The following is a 19322-nucleotide window of genomic DNA, read 5'->3' as shown; positions in this document are numbered from 1 at the left end:
TGTAGCTTCTGGACATCACTATCTTCACATAGGAGCCCTTGAAAAATCCAAATCTACATCCTTTGCCACGTTTATTGTAAGTTTTCAGGTGTTTGTGCATCTAAAGGTCCTGCCTTAGCAAGTCTAGTAGTGAAAGGCTTGTTGTTATGTATGTCAATGAATCTAATCACCTCTTTGTCACAAGAATGTCCATAAGCTTGTGCATTGTTGACCCATAGCAAGCCATGGTCATGTTGGCTGCCTCTGTTCAACCGAGAATGTGATGAAGAATGAAGGAGGCCCCAGTTGCCTTAACATTACAAACCAGTTTTTCTTGAGCTTGTGCTTATAGTCCAATGAGGTTCTTAGGCAAGTGAAGTCACTATATCCAACGTTTGATTGCAATAATTTTTCAATGTTGTGTCTACAATTGCATCTTTGGCATGCAGTTCTTTGTCTTTAAGTTGTCCTTTTCTCATTCTCACCAACATAGAGAAAACACCTGACAAACCATGACATTGACTGCAATAATTTTTCAATGTTGTGTCTACAATTGCATCTCTGGCATGCAGTTCTTTGTCTTTAAGTTGTTCTTTTCTCATTCTCACCAATGTAGAGGAAAGACCTGACAGACCATGATTTTCACTCTTATCCTTTTTTGTGAGCTCCCATTGGGTGACTTTTTCATACGATGTGTGCAGGGGGATCTGGTAATCTCTTGTGTTTCTATAGAATATGTTTGGGAAGGCTGTTAACCGTAGGAACTCACCCTTAGTATTTTAGGGCATATGCACATAGTAACATGTCAAAGGGGTTGTCTCTCTTAACATCCTCTTGTAGTTGCATTGTGCAATGGCTATGGTAATGGAATGAGTACGATTATGGTACTAATTCCTATGTATTCTTTGCAAGTGTGTGTGTTTAGATTAAAAACTCCCATTAATAATTGAGCCATACAATTAATTTCATCAATTGGATAAAATTTTTTTTTAAAAGGGAAACATATGAGGAAAAAATGTTTAAGACACCTAAGTTGAAAAATGCAATAACCAAATTTTGCAAAAAAAAATCACCAAAATCAAGAATTTTCAATAATATTGAGTTTGACAAACATGATATTGAAAAAAGATGTCAAATCCTTAGGTAGTCCACGTTCCAAGGTTAGGGTCCACTTACCTGCCACCATCCAAACAAACTAGATGTTAGAACATCAAAGTTATGATTAGGTAGACAGGTAATGCTTGTTTTCCCCATCTTGTTATCACTTTACCTAGGAACATTGACAACCATATGGATTCTTAGATTATATATATATAATGTTTAAGTCACAAGTAGACTAAGGATCAAATGAGTGCATGGGTTGAGGAGGGATTAGTGAAGGTATGGGAGAATTAGTGTGCTTGGTGTGTGGGTTGATTAAAAAGATAGTATAAAGGAGAGATTTCATGGGGGTTTACTGAAAAGAATAATTCATAGTTGCAAAAGTATACATATGTGTGTATGTGTGTGTGTGTGTAAAGAAATAAGTGATTCTGTGAGATACATTTACTAATCAAAATTTGTGTGTGTGTGTGGCCCGCCCCCAACCCAAAGGGTAAGACCACATGGTGGGGAGTAAGCCCACCACGTGGAACTTACTCCCCACCTACTGATAATAAGTGAATAAAAGTGGATCTGTATCATAAGTGTCAAAATAAAAAAATGATGCCAATAGTAAATGCGTAAACTACTTCTGCAAAATAGATATAAAGGCTAGTAAAACTAAGGCGGATAAAAAAATGACTAGGGATTTTCCATGCTAAAGAATTATCCAATGGATATGAATTAATTGTATGGCACTAGCCCAACCAAAGGCTAGCTTGGAAATCAAAGTGTAATTGAGCCATACAATTAATTCCATCAATTGGATTAGATTGTTTTTTAAAGGGAAACATATGAGCAAAAAATGTTTAAGACACCTAAGTTGAAAAATACAATAACCAAAGTTTGCCAAAAAAAAACACCAAAATTAAGAATTTTCAATAATATTGAGTTTGACAAACACGATATTGAACAAAGATGTCGAATCCTCAGGTAGTCCACGTTTCGAGGTCAGGGCCACTTACCTACCTCCATTCAAACAAACTAGATGTTAGAACATCATAGTTATGATTGGGTAGACAGGTAATGCATGTTTTCCCCAGCTTGTTATCACTTTACCTAGGAACATAGACAATCATATGGATTCTTAGATTTTATATATATATATATATATAATGTTTAAGTCACAAGTGGACTAAGGAGCAAATGAGTGCATGGGTTGAGAAGGGATTAGTGAAGGTATGGGAGGATTAGTGTGCTTGGTGTGTGGGTTGATTAAAAAGATACTGTAAAGGAGAGATTTCATGGGGCATCATAGAAAAGAATAATTCATAGCAGAAGTATACATGTATGTGTGTGTGTGAAGAAATAAGTGATTTTGTGAGATACATTTACTAATCAAAATATGTGTGTGTATGTGGCACACCCCCAGCCCAGAGGGTAAGACCACATGGTGGGAAGTAAGCCCACCACGTGGAACTTACTCCCCACCTACTAATAATAAGTGAATAAAAGTGGATCCATATTATAAGTGTCAAAATAAAAAAATAGTAAATGCGTAAACCACTTCTAAAAAATAGATATAAAGGTTAGTAAAACTAAGGAAGATAAAAAAAGGACTAGGGATTTTCCATGCTAAAGAATTATCCAATGGATGTGAATTAATTGTATGGCACTAGCCCTAGCTTGGAAATCAAAGTGTATGTTTAGATTAAAAAGTCCCATCAATAATTGAGCCATACAATTAATTCCATCAATTGGATAAAAAGTTTTTTTAAAAGGGAAACGTATGAGGAAAAAATGTTTAAGACACCTAAGTTGAAAAATGCAATAACCAAAGTTTGCAAAAAAATCACCAAAATTAAGAATTTTCAATAATATTGAGTTTGACACACCAATTTGAAAAAAGATGTCGAATCCTCAGGCAGCAGTCCACGTTCTGAGGTCAGGGTCCACTTACCTACCACCATCCAAACAAACTAGATGTTAGAACATCAAAGTTACAATTGGGTAGATAGGTAATGCATGTTTTCCCCAGCTTCTTGTCGCTTTACCTAGGAACATAGACAACCATATGAATTCTTAGATTATATATATATATAATGTTTAAGTCACAAGTGGACTAAGAAGCAAATGAGTTCATGGGTTGAGAAGGGATTCGTGAAGGTATGGGAGGATTAGTGTGCTTGGTGCGTGGGTTGATTAAAAAGATAGTGTAAAGGAGAGATTTCATGGGGGGTTACAGAAAAGAATAATTCATAGTTGCGAAAGTATACTTGATTGTGTGTGTGTAAAGAAATAAGTGTCTCTGTGAGATACATTTACTAATCAAAATTTGTGTGTGTGTGTGGGTGTGTGTGTGTGTGTGTGTGTATGTGTGTGTGTAATTTCATGTTTATGGATTTCTCCATAAACACTTTGGTGACCACGATAGCTTTATGAGAATGAACAATGATGATTGCAACTATCCCCACTCCAATGGTGAAGCTTTGCGGCAAATGCGGTGATGCAAAGCAACAGTTTGGCCAATTGCTTGTATTGCCAGTATTGTGCAGAATATGGGCATTCGTTAGAATATTGTGCCAATGTCTTGAAAGGCAAGCTTCGCCGCACTAAAAAAAAGCTTGAAGAGTACGCTGATGAGGAGGATGAGGAATGTGGAGAGAAATAAGAGAAGTTTAGAGAAACCTTGAGGGAAGCATGCGGATGGCATAGAGAGCATGATCAGGGGAGGAAGTTTCTCAGATCAAGAAGTTGAGGAGCAAGGCTAGAGCATTGGAGGACTAATATGAGGATTTTTCAGAAGATGGGGAATACAGTTGGCCTTGTCATGCAAATGGTACAGCCAAGGAAGAGAGAGAAAAAAAGAGAAGAAAGAGAGAGAGAAGAAGATAATAGAGGAGGAGGAATGAAAGAAAAAGAAAAAAGTAACCTTTGTTGAAGTGGTGAGTTTCATAGTTGATGGGATCTATGAGATGGACAAGGGACAGGGCATGGAAGAGGATGGTGTAGTGGAAGCCAGGATGGCGGAGAGAGCCAGGAGATATCATCATCAGTAATTTCCCTTTCCGTTGTAATTCCTCAAGATGATGTGAGATCTCCAATAAGATAGTTCTTCCTACATCCATGGACTTGAAGAGTGTAGGAGATGATGTGATTTGAGAGCATTTTTCCTTTCTTGATTCATCAGTCCTGGTGCATGATGACATTTCATGCAAACATATAGATGTGGAAGCCTTTGTGTCCGGTAGCAAACTCCATTGCTTCTTCTCCAGCTTCCACATTTACATGTATGTGTCCGGTGGCAAACTCCATTGGAACAAGCCAAAGTTCGGCAGTGAAATCACATGGGTGGATTCTCATGTGCGATGAGTGGAAGTAGAGAAGTCAAAGTTCAAGGTGGATTCCTTGTATTTGCACCTTGCAATGTGTTGTGATCATAGTCAAAAGAAAACATATGAAGAGGATGTGGTCATCTAATGCAACTTATATGGAGGTGTATAGAGATGAAGTGTCCAAGAAAGACAATGATGGCTCATTCGACGAGTTGGTCATAATGATGGGTAGCCTCATTACTACTATACTCGATGAAGATGGTGAAGAGGAAGGCTGAAACTTTGAAGGCTTATGCTACACATGATGGTGAAGGGTCAATCATGGAGTTGGTTGATGCATTGGATTATGGTGATGTTTCTTTCCTTATGTCTTTTCATAAAAAAACACATATAGATGCTCTACTTATTTCTTTGCCGTACAATGAAGAAGTGTTGCATGATAGTGCTGATAAAGAAGAATACAATGTTATAAAGAGGAGTGCCATGACCGAGGGGCTTGATGCTATCTGTGTGGAGGTTGCAATTGAAAAACACGAGGGGCTTGATGCTTGCCGTGTTTGCATGGTGGGTGGTTCCATTCATGGAGCCTACTTTCATATATGATGAGTATGTCATGGATGATGTATATGATACTTTCCATGCAGATGCATTGGTGAGTTATGATAGTGTGTATGCACTTGGAGAGGTTCTTGATGTGGAGTCTTACATGCAACAAGAAAGAGAGCTAGTGTATGTGATCTCAGAGAACATCTATGTGGTGTTAGCAGCGGTCCATATTTGGGATGGACAGATTCCTCTACACCGATAGCCACTCTTACCAGTGTGCTATCTTGTTAGTGTGTCCTATGGGATACACATTCATCTTGAAGGCCTTCCTCATGCTTGTCGATGCATAAGGAAGTTGGAGCTACATAACTTTTATGTCTTTCTTTACAGGATGCAGCATTGAGCAATCACGTGCTCACATAGACCCATTCACAGTTATAGAGGATTCTATGGGTTTGATTCCCATTGAGTCATTCTATGCTCATGCTGATGACATTCAGTGGTTTGACAGGTTGCTTGGCGATGATAGATCTTTTGTCAGTGATCCTACCATTGAAGAGGTGGATGCAGCTTGGTTTGATACCTTGCTGGATGATGCAAACCACTGGACACAAAAGGAGGCTCTGATTGAGCCCATACAGGATGGAGATGTAGTGCTATACTTTGTCTTGAAGCACTCACTTTTTTGTTTCTTGGTAGCTTTCTTTGGAGATGATGTACCAGTGGTACAATTGAGCATACTAATGGTACATGTGCATGTAGCAGATGCAAGAATTTGTGGTGAGGTCACTCCGTGTCAATGGAGTGACAACATTCTCCTTGATACATGCTTTTATCTTTTTATTTTGTATGACTATGTATGGTTCATTATTTATTTGATGGGTTCTTTGCCTTGGCATATGGACAAAAATAAATTGATGTAATTTTCATATGAGAACCTACATTTCCTTTATGCAATGTAATAAGTCTTTTTTATAGTTCTTGTAGACAAACTATGTTTCGAGGTGGACTGAACCTTGGTACTACACCAAGCTCTTCTTTCTATTCTTCAGCATAGTCTCCACTTGGTGCGGGCACTAAGTTTGAGAGTCTATTTACACTATTAGAAAATTTGACTTTAGGAACTAGGGAATAAATGGTAGCCTTGTGTGGATTCGACTCTCAGTTTCAGATTGACTCCCACCAGGTGTGCCAAGTGTTAACCATAGGAACTCGAAACTCACCCTTAGTATTTTAGGGCATATTCACATAGTAAACTATCAAAGGCTGTGCGTGTGTGTGAGGGTTGTGTCTCATGAGAGTTGTGTCTCTCGACACCCTCTTGTAGTTGTATTGTGCAATGTCTATGGCAATGGAATGAATACGACTATGGCAGTAATTCATGTGTATTCTTTGCAAGTGTGTGTGTGTGTGGCGAATGGGGTGTGTGTGTGTGTGTAATTTCCTGTTTATGGATTTGTCCATAAACAAAGGCCAACTCCTCACAATGCTTATCTTGGAAGATGCTTAGAGGTGAGTAGCCTTCAGAGGTGACCACTAGTTTATCCTCAAACTCTACCACGTGTTGGCTAGTGTATATGCCATGCATGAGGGTGTCAATGTGTAGATCTTCTTCTTTGGCAATGCAATGCATCTCTCCCATTTGTTGAGCTGCTTCAAAGCTAGATATATGCTCAATCCACATCAGGCTTATCTTGACATTGCTAGCTTTGTAAAGTAGAATATTAATTAGTTCAATTAGTGCATGTATTGTCAAGGTGGGTTGAACTAAACCACTAATGTAGTTTTGGTTGTACTCTAGCCTCCCCTTAATTCCTACGAAGACTGTGGCACTATTTGATAGAAATCGTGGCAATACTCGTTGAGCCCTATCGACATTGGGAAATGCGTTGATGAAACCTCCATGGAGTCCATATTGCCCTATTGAGATATCGAGCTCCACTCGCGATATGCCAGGGTGACTGTTGTGCATTTATGTCACCGACCTGTTAGCTGGAGATGCGGTTGGTACACCGCCCACGAATAATAGCTGGATGATAGCTATCCTTATCTACTCTAGTTTGTGGCTCAGTTAGTATGCCACCTTAGTTAGTTGAGTTTGGTTTGAGACCCACATATAGGGTTCTTCTATTTCTTTGTACTTGTGTTCTTTTGGCTTACACAACTAAGAAGAGGAAAACTGTTTTCAGCCTCCACCTTTGTGTGTATTCCCCCATTGTGCATGTGAGAAAGCCGCAAGTGAGACTCCTTCCCTCTCTCCCACAATCTTCACATGGTATCAGAGCCTTGTTCGTGGTAAGGAGCTCAAGAAAGCAAGCCAAGTTTGTGGTGTCCTGGTAAGAGGACAAGTGTTGCTTTCCTATTTCGAGTTTGGGAGCAAATCTCTGCAGGTAGCACAGCCAGAAGTGCAGGAGTGCACTGTTTCAGATTGAGACGCCCCTCGCGGTGTGACTTTATTTTTCTGATTTGAGGCCGTTTCGGGGCCCGTTTTGAAGGCGGAAGTTCTTCGCAGGCACTCAGAAAAAGGCCCTGTTTTTTGCTGTGCGACCACTGCGTGGCTAGTCGGTGGAAAGGTGCCACAGAAATTGCATCGTATGCCTGTGTGCAGAGATATTGGGAGTTGCAGATTCATGCCTGTTGCCTGTTGATGCAAAATCGTCACTAGGAAGTGACTGTGTGGTGAAATACCACTTTCATCAGTTTTGCAGATCTGCCCGTGTGAGGCAAAAGCTGTGTTTTTTGCAGTGACAGAATATTTTGCAGTGTTCTGTAATGGCATCTGATTCTCTTTCACAAATTGTCACTGAAAAGCTTGACAAGAACAACTTCCAGGCATGGAAGTTTAGAATGATGAATTTCTTGATGGGAAAAGGCTATTGGGAATTCATTACAGGAAATGAAGAAGAACCTGTTCTTCCTAATGTTCCCAGTCAACAGGAAATGCAGGCATTCAAAGGATGGCATGAGAGAGCCAGGAAAGTTATATCAGTATTTGGGACTCCATGATTGTGCATATTCAGGATGCAAATACGCCAAAGGAGGCATGGGATACTTTGGCAAAAATGTATAGCACAAATACGCAAGCCAGGAAAATGCAACTCAAACAGGAGTTGCAGAATGTGCAAAGAGAAAATTTGAGCATAAATGACTACCACATGAAAGTGAAGAAAATTGCAGATGCACTTGCTTCCATTGGGTCGCCAGTGGATGATGACGATTTGGTTTCTGTGACCTTGAATGGTCTAGGAAAGGATTATGCACAGTTTCGGACATCCATTGCCGTCCGTGAAAACTTCCTGATTTTGAGGAGTTGATTGCTCTTCTAATTTCTGAAGAGCAGAGAAATGGGGGTGCATCTTCTTCAGCAGGAACTTCAAAAGAAACTGTCTTCTACTCAAATGCTGGCAGAGGTAGAGGCAGAGGTAGAGGAGGCCAATCTGCAGGCTGTGGTAGAAATCAGAATATGTAGCAAACGCAAGAAAACCAGTCCTTTGCAGGAGGACATGGAAACTCTAGAGGCAGGGGGAGCCAAAGAGGCCGTGGTGGATGGCAGAGAGGCCAAAATGCAAACAGCAATATTGAATGCTACTATTGTGGCAAAATGGGTCATATGGCTAAGGACTGCTATAAAAAGCAGAATGACATTATGAATGGAAAATTGCAGCAAGGCAATTATGCATCCTCTAGTAGACAGGGTGATGACAGAAATGAGCATTTGTTTATGGTGCAGCATATGACAAATTCTGTAACAAGTGCAGAAGAAAGCAATGATGTGTGGTATGTTGACTCGGGTGCGTCAAACCACACGACAGGTCACGCTGAATGGATGCAGGATGCAAGAAAAATGGAAAAACCAGGATTTGTGGAGACTGGTGATGACACTGCACATCCTATTGTGCAGATTGGCAAAATTCCTTTGTCTATGCAGGATGGGAAAAAGAAATACTTGTCTGATGTATTTCATGTCCCGAACATCACCAAGAACCTGGTTTCTATTGGTCAGATGGTTGAGCAGGGCTTGCAGGTCAGATTTAATCCTCATGGATGCTTTGTTGAGGATATGAAAAATAATGGTCGCTTGATAGCAAAAGGAAAGAAGAAGGGCAGGATGTTTACGTTGGATGCAGACATGCCTGAATTGAGTGCAGCAATGTTTGCACATGGGACCGGTGTAGTTGCAGATATTGATATCTGGCACAAACGCATTGGTCATGTTAATATACAGCGACTTAAATCAATGCAAGCCCAAAATATTGTTGCAGGATTGCCAAAATTCAAGGTTGCAGAAATGCACAAGATTTGTGAAGCCTGTCAATTTGGGAAACAGGCAAGGAAACCTTTTCCTAGGCATGTTCAAGAGAGTAAAAAACCATTGGAATTAATCCACTCTGATGTGTGGACTACAAAAGCTGCATCTATTGGAGGCTGTCACTATTTTGTCACATTTATTGATGACTTCAGCAGAAAATTGTGGGTGTATTTTATGAAAAAGAAAAGTGAAGTGTTTGGGCACTTCAAAGCTTTCAAAGCTATGGTTGAAAAAGAAACAGGCCTGCAAATAAAATGCCTAAGGTCAGATGCAGGGGGAGAGTACCTCTCAAATGAGTTTGCAAGGTTCTTGCAGGAGCATGGTATAAAGCAGCAATATTCATGCAGTCATACCCCACAGCAAAATGGAATTGCAGAAAGAAAAAACAGGCATATTGGAGAGGTGTCTCGGGCTATGCTAAATGAAAAAGATCTACCAGATTATTATTGGGCTGAAGCAGTTGCTACAGCAGTCTATATAATGAACATGACTCCCACTGCAGCAATACATGGCATGACGCCAGAGGAGATGTATACTGGTAGGAAACCAGATATTTCTCATTTGAAGATTTTTGGTTGCATTGCTTATGTCCATGTGCCAGATGAGTTGAGGTCCAAGTTGGATCCAAAAGCTGAGAAGTGCATCTTTATTGGAACAGAAAGGGTATAGATGCTATAACCCTTCTACACGTAAGTTCACAGTGAGCAGAGATGTTTTTTTTGATGAGATGAGCAGCTGGTATAAACCAGTAAATGTGATGATTGATGTAGATGCACAAAATGGTAATGCTGCACAGAATGCACAGCAGCAATCACAAAATATCAGTGGACCTGGAGTGTCCTCTACCAGTGGTTCACATGCTTTGCCATGGACAGGTAGATTGAGATCAGGAGAATCCCCTCAAAGCAATGCAGAGAGTGGTACGCAGGTATCACGAAAAGGAAAAGAGAAGGTAGATCAGCCCATGTTTGATGTGAATGTAGGTCACTCTTGTGTGGATGGTGAATCCAGTGGCTCAGAACAGAGCATTGATGATGAGTTGGGTATTCCTTCTGTTGTTACACCTGGAGTAAGGAAGACCAGGGATGTTTTGAGAGCACCTGGAAGTGAGCCTATTTTGCGCAGGTCTACCAGGGTTAGGTATCCTGTGGATAGGCTGAAATATGATGGATTTACAGCCATTCACTATGCCTATATGGTCAAAGTGATACAAGAACCAGAACCCACTTCTTTTGAGCAAGCCATGGGAAATGAAAAATGGGAGAAAGCCATGGATGAAGAAATGGATGCCTTGGATGCTAATGCTACATGGGAATTGGTGCCTTTGCCTAAAGGCAAGAATGCAATTGGCTGTAAGTGGGTTTATAAGATCAAGCACAATGCAGATGGTTCTGTGAATAGATACAAGGCAAGATTAGTTGTCAAGGGGTATGCACAGACATATGGCATTGATTATGAAGAAACTTTCAGCCCGGTTGCAAGGATGGCAACCGTAAGAGCAACCATTGCTATGGCTGCATCAAAGGGATGGTCTTTACATCAGATGGATGTAAATAATGCCTTCTTGCATGGTGATTTGCAAGAAGAGGTCTTTATGGAGCAGCCAGCAGGTTATGTTCATGCTATTCATCCTGAGTTTGTTTGCAGGTTGAAGAAAGCCTTGTATGGCTTGAAGCAAGCACCTAGAGCATGGTCTGACAAGATAGGACAGTATCTTGTCACTATTGGCTTTCAGATTTCCAAGGCAGATTTCTCACTCTATGTGAGAAAAATAGAGAACGGGATTATGCTGCTGGTCATTTATGTTGATGATTTGATCATCACAGGTGATAGTGATGAAGATATCCTTCATGTGAAAATGCTATTGAGGAAGAAGTTTGAGATGAAGGATTTGGGAGAGCTGCGTTATTTCTTGGGCATTGAGGTGATTAGATCACCAAGTGGGATACAACTCTTGCAGAGGCAGTATGGATTGGACATGCTGTCCAAATATGGGATGACAGGCTGTATTTCAGTTCCTTTGGAGCAGAATGTGAAGCTAAGCACAGATGCAGGTGAGCTTCTGGAAGACCCTACTATGTACAGACGCATAGTAGGAAGTTTGATTTACATGACTATTACCAGGCCAGATTTGAGCTATGCTGTTGGGTTGGTAAGTCAGTTTATGCAGGCTCCAAGGAAACCGCATTTGGATGCGGCTAGACGCATACTCAGGTATGTGAAGTCCACATTGCAGTATGGACTATTTTATGAGGCTGGGGTTCAGATACAGTTGCATGGATACACTGATGCTGATTGGGCTGGTAGCATTTCTAATAGACGATCTACCAGTGGATATGTGTTCTCTTTTGGGAGTGCTGCAGTCACTTGGAGCAGCAAGAAACAGCCTACAGTTGCCTTGTCGAGCATAGAGGCTGAGTACAGGGGTGCAGCAATGGCTGCATGTGAGGTAGCTTGGTTGCATAAGCTACTCTATGATATGCATCAGTCTACAAATAAGCCAGTTGTCATTTATTGTGACAACATGAGTAAGTATACATTTGGCAAAGAACCTAGTCTTTCATGCCAGAACAAAGCACATTGAGGTGCATTATCACTATGTGCGGGAGAAGGTTTTACTAGGTCTCATTGATCTAGTTTATGTCAGCACAGAGGATCAGGTAGCTGACATCTTCACGAAAGCATTGGGCGCAGAGAAGTTGCGCAAGTTCAGAGACCTGCTTGGTGTGCAGGAATTGGGATTGAGCTCGAGGGGGAGTGTTGAGATATCGAGCTCCACACGCGATATGCCAGGGTGACTGTTGTGCATTTATGTCACCGACCTGTTAGCTGGAGATGCGGTTGGTACACCGCCCACGAATAATAGCTGGATGACATCTATCCTTATCTACTCTAGTTTGTGGCTCAGTTAGTATGTCACCTTAGTTAGTTGAGTTTGGTTTGAGACCCACATATAGGGTTCTTCTATTTCTTTGTACTTGTGTTCTTTTGGCTTACACAACTAAGAAGAGGAAAACTGTTTTCAGCCTCCACCTTTGTGTGTATTCCCCCATTGTGCATGTGAGAAAGCCGCAAGTGAGACTCCTTCCCTCTCTCCCACAATCTTCACATGCCCTTCATATGATAGGTCCCTTATCTGCACAAATGGAACCCAAATTGAGATCAATCGAGTTTCGATGTTGTTCAACATGCTCATGTACATTGACCTACAAGCTAATTTCATGTTGTTATTATGGAATATGGGGACCTTCCCTGTTGACTCTGTGCCAACATGAACTTATGAAGAAAGAGAAGGTGATACAACTTTGTGATACAACTTTGTGTTACAACTTTGTGATACAACTTTGTGTTGCAACTTTGTGTTACAACTTCTAGACACAACTTTGTGTTACGACTTTGTGTAACAACTTTGTGTTACAAGTTTATGTTACAACTTCTACATGAAGAGAGAGAATGTGTTACGACTTTGTGACACAACTTTGTGTTACAACTTTGTGTAACAACTTTGTGCTACAACTTTGTGTAACAACTTTGTGTTACAACTTCTACATGTAGAGAGAGAATGTGTTACGACTTTGTGACACAACTTTGTGTAACAACTTTGTGATACGACTTTGTGTTACATGCAGAGAGAGAAGCTCTCCAACTTGTATAAATACCCCATAATGGAATGAAGCCCACACTCTTGGGGCATTGTGTTGAGTCTACGTTGGTATTCCAAGCATTTGTCTCAAGTGTCCATGCTTCCTTGCACTGCACGTCCAAAAGCATGTCCTAACCTTGCAACCCTTCTCCCCTCTCCTCCAACCCTGCAACCCACCCTCTCCCTCTCCTCCTCCCTCCTCCTCCTTCCTCCTTCTCCTCCTCCTCCCTCCTCCTCCTCCTCCTCCTCCTCCTCCTTCCTCCTCCTCCTCCTCTCTCCTCTCCCTCCCTTCTCCTCTTCCCTCCTCCTCCTTCCTCCTCTCTCTTCTTTCACCCATGCTCTTACACCTTCTTCCTCTCCCACTCCTATGCTTTCCTAAACCCTTAAACTCCATGATCTACGAGGGAGACGAGTTCTCCACCATGTACTCTACTCTGAACCTTGGACCCTCCTTCTAACCCTGGACTCCTTCTAAACCTTGGAACCCCCTTCTAAACCCTGGAACTCTTTCTAACCCTGAACTCTTTCTAAACCCTGGATCCTCCTTCTGAACCCTTGAACTTTTTCTAAACCCTGGAACCTCCTTCTGAACCCTTAAACTCCTCCTAAACCCTACAACCCCCAATGAAGGCAAAAGCCTTTATTACCCCAGCAACAATGGTTTACGTGCCTTTTACACATGCTTGCATTTTGTTTACTCACCACACTTAAGCCTACGTCTCTCACCGGAACACGACTCGAGGTCCTAAGCTACACATATACTACAACGACAAACCCAATATATCTGTAGGTGACAAAAAGCCTCGGAACCCTGCAACATAGAATACCCAGCTCTTCCTACGAAAGGAGTAGGAAAGAGCCAACATTTGGCGCCGCTGCCGGGGAGACTAGCGTCTCAAGTAGCGAGTAAACATGCGTAGGTAGGTGTAAAACAAGTCACTACTTCAAACTTTCATGCACATACCACTCAAGGGCAAGGAGAGTAAATTTTTTTTCCAAATCTAGCCAAACATATCAACCCCAAACATCCACTTTGGGGTACTACCTTAAGAAATTTTCTTAATTTCTTAAATAAAAGCCACATGATGTACAATTAGGCTAGGTAGTGGACACGGTTGCGTAGAGCTTTCAATTACGATCATTTTACCTTTTTACAGAAAGGCAAACCGAGCTCTCCATAAAGAGTTATGGCTCGGGAAGAGTTTAGGGTTAAACCCTAAACCTAAACCCTAAACCTAAAATCCAAACCTATAAAAACCTACTCCACCCCCCTCATTCTTCATCTTTCACTTTTTGCCTCCATTCTCTTCCACCTTCCGAGCCCCACGCAAGACACTCCTCCCTCTCCATCGACCGCCCCCTTACTCCTATCCTCGCCATGTAAGTGACATCGAGCCCTTCTCGCAGCGATGACCTAGCCTTCCACCCACCGTCCATTGTTCCGCGACAATCCCGTTACATCGAGAAAGACTTGGAGAGCGTCAGGTAACCACTTCGCCTTGCTTTTCAATTTCTGTCTTTCAGTTTTTTTTGTTGCTCTTTTACCCCTCCCCCTCCCTCTTCATTCCCCCCTCCATCTCCACCTCCCCCCTCCCCCTCCCCCTCCACCACCACCTCCCCCTCTCCCCCTCCCCCTCCCCCTCCACCACCACCTCCCCCTCTCCCCCTCCCCCTTCATCTCCACCCCCCCCTCTCCTCTCATCTCCCCCTCCCCCTCCCTCTTCATCCCCCCCTCCACCACCACCTCCCCCCTCCCCCTCCATCTCCACCTCCCCCCTCCCCCTCCCCCTCCACCACCACCTCCCCCTCTCCCCCTCCCCCTCCACCACCATCTCCACCTCCCCCCTCCCCCTCCCCCTCCACCACCACCTCCTCCCCTCTCCCCCTCCCCTCCACCACCATCTCCACCTCCCCCCTCCCCCTCCCCCTCCCCCTCCACCTCCCCCTCTCACTCTCTCCTCTCTCTCCCCCTCGTTTTCTCTCCCACCCCCTCTCTCTCTTTTCTCTCTCCTCTCTACCCCCTCGTTTTCTCTCTCTTTTCCACCTCCCCCTCTCCCCCTTTCCCCCTCCCCCTCCACCACCCCCTCCCCCCTCCCCCTCCCTCTTCATCTCCACCTCCCCCTCTCCCCCTCCCCCTCCACCACCCCCTCCCCCCTCCCCCTCCCCCTCTCCCCCTCCCCCTCCCCCCTCCCCCTCCCCCCCACCACCACCTCCCCCCACCCCCTCTCTCTCTTTTCTCTCTCCTCTCTCCCACTTTCCCCCCCCTCGTTCTCTCTCCCACCCCCTCTCTCTCTCACTCTCTCCTCTCTCCCCCTCATTCCCTCCCCCACCCCTTCTCTCTCTCTCCCCCTCACCCCCCTCGCCCCCCCATCCCCCTCTCTCCCCCTCCCCCTTACCCCGCTCAAACCCCCCATCCCACCCACCCCACCCCACCCCCCCCTCGCTCCCGCGGCGGCGCTCCGCAGAGACGCCGCCGCCGCCCCCGCCCACCCTGCCCGGGCCGGCGACGCCCGCCCGCCAGCAGCGGAGCCGCCAGCAGCGGTGCCCGCCCGCTCCGCCCGCCAGCGGTACCCCCCGACCCCCGTGCACCCCGCCCACCCCCCGCTACCCCGCCCGCCCCCAACTCCCTCCCCTGCGGCGGCGCTGTGTCAGCGCCGCCCCCCCCCCCCCGCTCACCGTCCCTCTCCCACCCCCCGCCCCGCGGCAGCGCACGCAGCGCCGCCGCCCCGCGCACCTCGCCCGCCCCCAACCCGCCCCGCCCCGCGCTCCCCCCGCCCGCCACCCCGCGCCCCCCGCCCGCGCAAACCCCCTCGCACCCCCCCTTGCACCCCCCTCGCCCTCCCCAACCCCCTCCCCCTCCAACGCCCAACCCCCTCGCACCCCGCCTCACACCCCCTCGCCCCCGCGCGCCACCCCTCGCCCTCCCCTTCGCAACCCCCCTCGCACCCCCCTCGCCCTCCCCCGTTCCCCCCGCCGCGTCAAACCCCCCCCCCCCCCCCTCTCTCCGGGCGCCGCCGTCGGGCAGCCCCCCCCACAAAAAAAAAAAAAAAAAAAAAAGCCTAACCAAACTAACCCTAACCTAACATTAACTCTAGGGTTAGTTTAACCACAGTTAGGTTAGTACTAACTACAGTTAGGTTAGGTTAGTTAACCCTAGGTTAGATAGTTAACCTCAGTTAGATTAGCTACGTAGGTTTGGTTAGTAGTAACTGTGGTTAGGTTAGTTTAGTTAGCCCTCGGTTAGGTTAGACTAACTCTTCAGTTCGTATCTAACTGTAGTTAGTTTAACCTCCCAGTTGCAGTAACTGGGAGGATCTAGGTTAGTTAGTCTAACTAGAGTCACTTGGTTTCAACCCCTCGGTTGGACTTAAAGTCCATTCACACCACCATTAGGACCCCCCAAACGCCAAATTTACCCTCCTTTAACCCCTCGAAACTCATCCGTTTGGGACCCAAATTGAACCCCGTTTGAACCCAGATTTCACACATGGAAACACCACGTTACGGGGTATTTTTCCAGCCAATTGCACCCCATTTCGGCATCCCTAGCACACGTTCATTCGCGCCCCCGTGTGGGCCTCATTTTGCATTAATTCACTCGTATTTTCACGCCACGACCTCCGATTAACGATCCGTCTGCACCGGCACATTTCCCTACACACGTAGGACAATCCTAGGCACATTATTAACACGACGGTCCCTACACAAACTAACACCACTCTAACTCTCCTAACAGCACTACCTCCACACCTACCCTTGGGGTAGCGATACCCTTCGCAAATCACGCACCATCTGCATGCAGTTACGTTCCGGCCAACGACTTCGACTCCAACGCTCGCCCAATCCGCATCTAACTCCACTGCAACAACCGCCCCCGCCAATCCTCTACCCCGACTCCCCCCCTGAGATTCAACAACTTCCTTTAACCCCTCCTCGCCCCAACATGGCTGGACGCCGTCATGAGCATGATGGGGACATCGAGCTCGATGCCGAGGCTGACAACTTCTTCAATCGACGAAATCACAACAATCACGGCCGACGCCCCTTGGGAAAACTGGAACTTCCCAAATATAATGGTAGGTGAGACCCTGCTCGCTTCCTCCAACATTTTGATGCTGCATGTCGAGCAGGTGGTGATCAATCCCATGAAACTAAGGTGGCTTGGTTTCCAATGGCCTTAACTGATGAGGCGTCGGAATGGTACCTCGACCTTCTTGTGGAAGAACGTGCCACATGGGACCTACTTCAAACCGAATTCAAACGTCGCTTTCAAACGGAACGACTACAAGATGATCCCGCTCTCCAACTCAGCAAGATCGAACAAGGCCGGAGGGAAGATGTACGCACATACCTGGGAAAGATGAAGAGATTGATTGCCAAATGTGACCCACGGCCAGATGCAAAGTACCTCACGGCATGGTTCATAGCAGGACTCAGAAAGAAAATCCGCAAGGATATGAAAAAGATAAGTAGCTATGAAACATTCAGTGCTGCTCATGCGGCAGCCATTGACATCGAAGATGGTATGACAGATTCAGACACTAGCAGTGATGACGCCAGATCACATACACGAGATAAACGCTCGAAAAAAGGTAAATCAAAGGACACTGCCGAAACATCCAATGAAGATCGCCTAGAGGCCATGACCTTGAAATTGAAAGAAGATATGATGCAGGCCATGGATCAAAAACTCCACTTGTCTCAGCTGCCAACTCAAACATATCCACGGCGAGAAAATGTCTGGTGCCCACACTGCTTGGCAAATCATACAGCAAATGAATGCCCAGTCCTAAGAGCAAGAATCACTGCACAAGCAAATCCACCGCCACGGTTGTGGTGCCATATCTGTGTCGTCGGCGGCCATGATGAGACCAGTTGCATCTTCAACATGCGCAACAATCCGCCTCGACCACCACAATACCAAGCGGCACCCATGCCAGTATACAGGCAACCGGCACTTGCACAAGCGCCCCCAGCTCCGAGGCTAAATCCTGTTCCTGTTCGAACACAAGTCCCACAACTACTCAGGAATCCAAATCCACGACCGTATCCAAGAGCCCCAAATCCAGCTCCTCCGGCAGTTCCCATACATCAATTACAAGCCGAGGAAGTAGACTCGCTATTTGAGTATGAAGCAGAGTACCCAGTGTACTATGTAGAAGGTGCAGAGGGTCTAATACCAGTCTATGCAAATCAAGTGCGACCCAACACATTTCGAGCACCAATCAAGTGTTACGGTTGTGGAGAAAATCATAGAATCGCAGAGTGCCCTCATCGCGGTAGCCCAGCTACTTTCCAACCACTTTGTAGAGATTGTGGCATAGGACATGCCTATATGGATTGTCCCATGAAAAATAAGGTCCCAGAACAAACAGAGGTTAAGCCTGACGTCCCCATCGGCATCATTGGGGTGGACCATCAAAGTCTGGGTCCGGCAAGTCTAAGGTCACAACCTATCAATGTAATTACACGCCAACAGAAAGAGGCCACGAAGGACCCTATCATTCCAATCCAACCGAAGCGACTTCTGAGAAAGAAAGCACAAGTGCCTCCACCTCCGCCAAGCAATGAGCAGCCGAGCTCATCCACATCCACTCCCGAGCCTCGAATACAAGAAGCTCCATTCCCGAATGCAGAGGTGGAGAAGGCTCGTTTTCAGGTACTTCAGCAATGGGTTCAAAATGAACAAGCTCAATTTGAGGCTCAAAAACAAGCTCAAGACCCAATCCATAACTTGGCCCCACAAAGTATTGATACTGTACTTGAGCCTTTGTTCCAACAACAAACTCCACAACAGAATGTTCCGCCACGTCAACTTGAAGGAGCTGCACTCTCTAGCATCCTGAGTTGCCCTGTGTCAATTCCCATCGGAATCCTCTTACGGAATTGTCCCAATCTCTGGGAGAGTTTCAAAGGATGGATTGAACTCGCAACTCCCCCTCCACCTATGAACGACATTGAAGATATCCCTGTGCGGATGGGTGAGCGAGATGACATACGCAACATCACTGTGCCTTTGATCCACAAAGCATATAATGAAGTCCAAGCCATAGTGGATGGTGGAGCAGGTGTCAATGTCCTATCAAAGGAGCTCTACGAAGAATGGGGTCTTCCACCAATGCAAAAGGCTAATTTCAACATACGCCTTGCCGATGATTCACGGGCTAAACCCTTGGGAGTAGTGAATGGCGTGTCCACAAAGATCGCAGGAGTCCGCTTTTCCCTTCAATTCACAATCTTGGATCTCCCCAAAAAATCCTATCAAATCTTACTGGGACGTCCTTGGTTACGGGAAGCATCAGTCCTCCATGACTGGGGAACTAATAGATTGACAATCCAGAATCGAGACACTGCAGTCAGGGTGAATGTGGAGACAGGAGCTATTAAACCAATTGTTCCTAGAGCATTGGATGACACATCTTCCACGACA

Source organism: Dipteris shenzhenensis, chromosome 28 (genome assembly GCF_047967505.1).
Source record: "Dipteris shenzhenensis isolate YYH24624 ecotype China chromosome 28, Dip_SZ_1.0, whole genome shotgun sequence".
NCBI lineage: Eukaryota > Viridiplantae > Streptophyta > Polypodiopsida > Gleicheniales > Dipteridaceae > Dipteris > Dipteris shenzhenensis.
The sequence above is the reverse complement of the archived record's forward strand: the minus strand, read 5'-3'. Positions refer to the sequence as shown.